Source organism: Tenrec ecaudatus, chromosome 11 (assembly GCF_050624435.1).
Source record: "Tenrec ecaudatus isolate mTenEca1 chromosome 11, mTenEca1.hap1, whole genome shotgun sequence".
NCBI classification, from domain to species: domain Eukaryota; kingdom Metazoa; phylum Chordata; class Mammalia; order Afrosoricida; family Tenrecidae; genus Tenrec; species Tenrec ecaudatus.
In genome coordinates, this window is record NC_134540.1 from 124,671,423 (window position 1) to 124,676,751 (window position 5,329).

A 5,329-nucleotide genomic window follows, 5' to 3' on the forward strand; every position below is an offset into this window, starting at 1 on the left:
GCTGGGGCGTCTCAGGCCTGGGGCTCCCTAAGCCTAAGCGCAGGGGAGCCCCAGGCCTGGGGGTCCCTAATCCTACTGGCTGGGGCACCCCAGGCCTGGGCTTCCCTAAGCCTAAGTGCAGGGGCACCCCTGGCCAGTTTCTCCCTATGCCTAAGGGCTCGGGCGCCCCAGGCATGAGGCTCCCTAAGCCTAAGGGCTGGGCGCCCTAGGCCTGGGGATCCCTAACTCTAAGGGCTTAGGCGCCCAAGGCATGGGGCTCCCTAAGCCTTGGTCCTAGGGCACCCCAGGTTGGGACTCCCTAAGCCTAAGGGCTGGGGCGTCCCAGGCCGGGGCTCCCAAACCTACGGGCTGGGGCGCCCCAGGCCTGGGGCTCCCAAATCCTAAGGACTGGGGCGCCCCAGCCCTGTGGCTTCCTAAACTTAAGGTTTGGGGCGCAAAAGGCCTAGGGCTACCTAAGCCTAAAGGCTTTGGCTCCCCACCTGGGGCTCCCTAAGACTAAGGGCAGGGGCGTCGTAGGCCTAGGGCTCTCAAAGCCTAAGGGCTGGGGCGCCCCAAGCCTGGGTTCCCTAAGCCTATAGGTTGGGTCTCCCCAGGCCCTGGGGCTCCCTAAGCCTAAGTGCAGGGGCGCCCCAGGCCTGCGGCTCACTAAGGCTAAGGGCTGGGGCGCCACAGGCCTTGGGCTCCCAAAGCCTGGGGGCTGGGAGGCCCCATGCGTGGAGCTCCATAAGCCTAAGGGTTGGGAAGCCCCAGGGCTGGGGCTCCCAAAGCCTAAGTGCTGGGGCGCCCCTGGCCAGGTTCTCCCTAATCCTAAGGGCTGGGGCGCCCTAGGCCTGGGGCTCCCTAACTCTAAGGGCTGGGTCGCCCCAGGCCTGGGGCTCCCTAACTCTAAGGGCTGGGTCGCCCCAGGCCTGGGGCTCCCTAAGGCTAATGGCTGGGGCTCCCCAGGCCTAGGGCTCCCTAAGCCTAAGTCCTGGAGCGCCCCAGGCCAGGGGCTCCCTAAGCCTAATGGCTGGAGCGCCCCAGGCCTGCGGCTCCCAAAGCCTAAGGGCTGCCCGCCCCAGCCATGGGGCTCCCTAAGCTTAAGGGCTGGGGCGCCCAAAGCCTGGGGCTCCCTAAGCCTAAAGGCTTTATAGCCCCAATTGGGGCTCCCTAAGCCTAAGTGCTGGGGCGCCCCAGAACTGGGGTTCCCTAAACTTAAGGGCTGGGGCGCCACTGGCTTTGGGCTCCCTAAGCCTAAGGGCAGGGGCGCCCTAGGCCTGGGGCTCCCTAAGCATATGGGATGGGTTCCCCCAGGCCTGGGCCTCCCTAAGCCTAAGTTCTGGGGCGCCCCAGGCCAGGTTCTCCCTAAGCCTAAGGGCTGGGGCGCCCAAGGTCCGGGCTCCCTAAGCCTAAGCGCTGGGGCGCCCCAGTCCTGGGGCACCCAAAGCCTGAGACTGGGGGGCCCCAGGTCTGGGGCTCCCTTTTCCTAAGGACTGGGGAACCCCAGGCCTGGGGCTCCCAAAGCCGAAGGGCTGGGGCACCCCATGCCTTGGGCTCCCAAAGCCTGGGGGCTGGGAGGCCCCATGCGTGGAGCTCCCTAAGCCTAAGGGTTGGGAAGCCCCAGGCCTGGGGCTCCCAAAGCCTAAGTGCTGGGGCGCCCTTGGCCAGGTTCTCCCTAATCCTAAGGGCTGGGGCGCCCTAGGCCTGGGGCTCCCAAACTCTAAGGGCTGGGTCGCCCCAGGCCTGGGGCTCCCTAAGCCTAAGGGCTGGGGCTCCCCAGGCCTAGGGCTCCCTAAGCCTAAGTCCTGGAGCGCCCCAGGCCAGGGGCTCCCTAAGCCTAATGGCTGGAGTGCCCCAGGCCTGCGGCTCCCAAAGCCTAATGGCTGGGGCGCCCCAGGCCTTGGGCTCCCACAGCCTAAGGGCTGCCCGCCCCAGCCATGGGGCTCCCTAAGCTTAAGGGCAGGGGCGCCCAAAGCCTGGGGCTCCCTAATCCTAAAGGCTTTATCGCCCCAATTGGGGCTCCCTAAGCCTAAGTGCTGGGGCGCCCCAGGCCTGGGGTTCCCTAAAATTAAGGGCTGGGGCGCCCCAGGCCTGGGGCTCCCTAAGCCTAAGGGCAGGGGCGCCCTAGGCCTGGGGCTCCCTAAGCATATGGGATGGGTTCCCCCAGGCCTGGGCCTCCCTAAGCCTAAGTTCTGGTGCGCCCCAGGCCAGGTGCTCCCTAAGCCTAAGGGCTGGGGCGCCCCAGGCCCGAGCTCCCTAAGCCTAAGCGCTGGGGCGCCCCAGTCCTGGGGCACCCAAAGCCTAAGGGCTGGGGCGCCCCAGGCCTGGGGCTCCCTTTTCCTAAGGACTGGGGCACCCCAGGCCTGGGGCTCCCAAAGCCGAAGGGCTGGGGCACCCCATGCCTTGGGCTCCCACAGCCTAAGGTCTGGGGCGCCCCAAGCCTGGGACTCCCTAAGCCTAAGGGCTGGGGCGCCCCAGGCATGAGGCTCCCTAAGTCTAAGGGCGGGGGCGTCCCAGGCCTGGGGTTCCTTAATCCTACGGTCTGGGGAGCCCCAGGTATGAGGTTCCCTAAGTCTAAGGGCTGGGGTGCCCTAGGCCTGGGGCTCCCTAACTGTAAGGGTTGGGGTGCCCAAGACCTGGGGCTCCCTAAGCCTAAGAGCTGGAGATTCCCAGGACGGTGTACCCAAAGCCTAAGGGCTGGGGCGACCCAGGCCTGGGGCTCCATAAGCCTAAGGGTGGGTCGCCCCAGGCCTGGCGCTCCCTAAGCCTAAATGCTGTGGTGCCCCAGGCCTGGGGCTCCCTAAGCCTAAGTTCTGGGGCGCCCCAGACCAGGTGCGCCCTAAGCCTAATGGCTGGAGTGCCCCAGGCCTGCGGCTCCCAAAGCCTAAGGGCTGGGGCACCCCAGACCTGGGGTTCCATAAGCCTTAGGGCTGGGGCGTCCCAGACCTGGGGCTTCCTAAGCCTAAGGGCATGGACGCCCCAGGCCTGGGGCTACCTAAGGCTAAGGGCAGTGGCGCCCCAGTCCTGGGGGTCTCTAATCCTAATGGCTGGGGCACCCCAGGCCTGGGGCTCCCTAAGCCTAAGTGCAGGGGAGCCCCAGGTCTGCAGCTCCGTAATCCTAAGGGCTGGGGCGCCCCAGGCCTTGGGCTCCCAAAGCCTGAGGGCTGGGAGGCCCCATGCGTGGAGCTCCCTAAGCCTAAGGGCTGGGAAGCCCCAGGCCTGGGGCTCCCAAAGCATAAGTGCAGGGGCGCCCCTGGCCAGGTTCTCCCTAATCCTAAGGGCTGGGGCGCCCTAGGCCTGGGGCTCCCTAACTCTAAGAGCTGGGTCGCCCCAGGCCTGGGGCTCCCTAAGCCTAAGGGCTGGGGCTCCCCAGGCCTAGGGCTCCCTACGCCTAAGTCCTGGAGCGCCCCAGGCCAGGGGCTCCCTAAGCCTAATGGCTGGAGCGCCCCAGGCCTGCGGCTCCCAAAGCCTAAGGGCTGGGGCGACCCAGGCCATGGGCTCCCACAGCCTAAGGGCTGGGGCGCCCCAGGCCTGGGGCTTTCTAAGTCTAAGGGCTGGGGCGTCTCAAGCCTGGGGCTACCTAAGCCTAAGCGCAGGGGCGCCCCAGGCCTGGGGGTGCCTAATCCTAATGGCTGGGGCACCCCAGGCATGGGCTTCCCTAAGCCTAAGTGCAGGGGCACCCTTGGCCTGGGGCTCCCTAAGCATATGGGATTGGTTCCCCCAGGCCTGGGCCTCCCTAAGCCTAAGTTCTGGGGCGCCCCAGGCATGAGGCTCCCTAAGCCTAAAGGCTGGGGCGCCCCAGGCCCGGGCTCCCTAAGCCTAAGCGCTGGGGCGCCCCAGTCATGGAGCACCCAAAGCCTAAAGGGTGGGGCGCCCCAGGCCTGGGGTCCCCTTTTCCTAAGGACTGGGGCACCCCAGGCTTGGGGCTCCCAAATCCGAAGGGCTGGGGCACCCCATGCCTTGGGCTCCTAAAGCCTAAGGTCTGGGGCGCCCCAAGCCTGGGACTCCCTAAGCCTAAGGGCTGGGGCGCCCCAGGCCTTGGGTTCCTTAAGCCTAAGTGCTGGGGCGCCCCAGGCATGAGGCTCCCTAAGTCTAAGGGCAGGGGCGTCCCAGGCCTGGGGTTCCTTAATCCTACCGTCTAGGGAGCCCCAGGTATGTGGCTCCCTAAGCCTAAGGGCTGGGGCGCCCTAGGCCTGGGGCTCCCTACCTATAAGGGATGGGGCGCTCAAGACCTGGGGCTCCCTAAGCCTAAGAGCTGGGGAGTCCCAGGCCGGTACACCCAAAGCCTAAGGGCTGGGGCGCCCCAGGCCTGGGGTTCCATAAGCCTAAGGGTGGGTCGCCCCAGGCCTGGCGCTCCCTAAGCCTAAATGCTGTGGCGCCCCAGGCTTGGGGCTCCCTAAGCCTAAGTTCTGGGGCGCCCCAGACCAGGTGCGCCCTAAGCCTAAGGGCTAGGGCGTCCCAGGCCAAGGGCTCCCTAAGCCTAAGGTCTGGGGCGCCCCAGGCCTGGTGCTCCCTAACCCTAAGTGCTGGAGCGCCCCAGGCCTGCGGCTCCCAAAGCCTAAGGGCTGGGGCGCCCCAGGCCTGGGGCTCCCTAAGCCTAAGGGCTTGGGCGCCCCAGGCTTAGGGTTCCCTAAGCCTATGGCCTGGGGCGCCCCAGGCCCAGGGCTCCCTAAGCCTAATGGCTGGAGTGCCCCAGGCCTGCGGCTCCCAAAGCCTAAGGGCTGGGGCACCCCAGACCTGGGGTTCCATAAGCCTTAGGGCTGGGGCGTCCCAGACCTGGGGCTACCTAAGCCTAAGGGCAGTGGCGCCCCAGGCCTGGGGGTCTCTAATCCTAATGGCTGGGGAACCCCAGCCTGGGGCTCCCTAAGCCTAAGTGCAGGGGCGCCCCAGGCCTGCGGCTCCGTAATCCTAAGGTCTGGGGCGCCCCAGGCCTTGGGCTCCCAAAGCCTGAGGGCTGGGAGGCCCCATGCGTGGAGCTCCCTAAGCCTAAGGGCTGGGAAGCCCCAGGCCTGGGGCTCCCAAAGCATAAGTGCAGGGGCGCCCCTGGCCATGTTCTCCCTAATCCTAAGGGCTGGGGCGCCCTAGGCCTGGGGCTCCCTAACTCTAAGGGCTGCGTGGCCCCAGGCCTGGGGCTCCCTAAGCCTAAGGGCTGGGGCTTCCCAGGCCTAGGGCTCCCTAAGCCTAAGTCCTGGAGTGCCCCAGGCCAGGGGCTCCCTAAGCCTAATGGCTGGAGCGCCCCAGGCCTGCGGCTCCCAAAGCCTAAGGGCTGGGGCGCCCCATGCCTTGGGCTCCCACAGCCTAAGGGCTAGGGCGCCCCAGGCCTGGGGCTCCCTAAGTCTAAGGGCTGGGG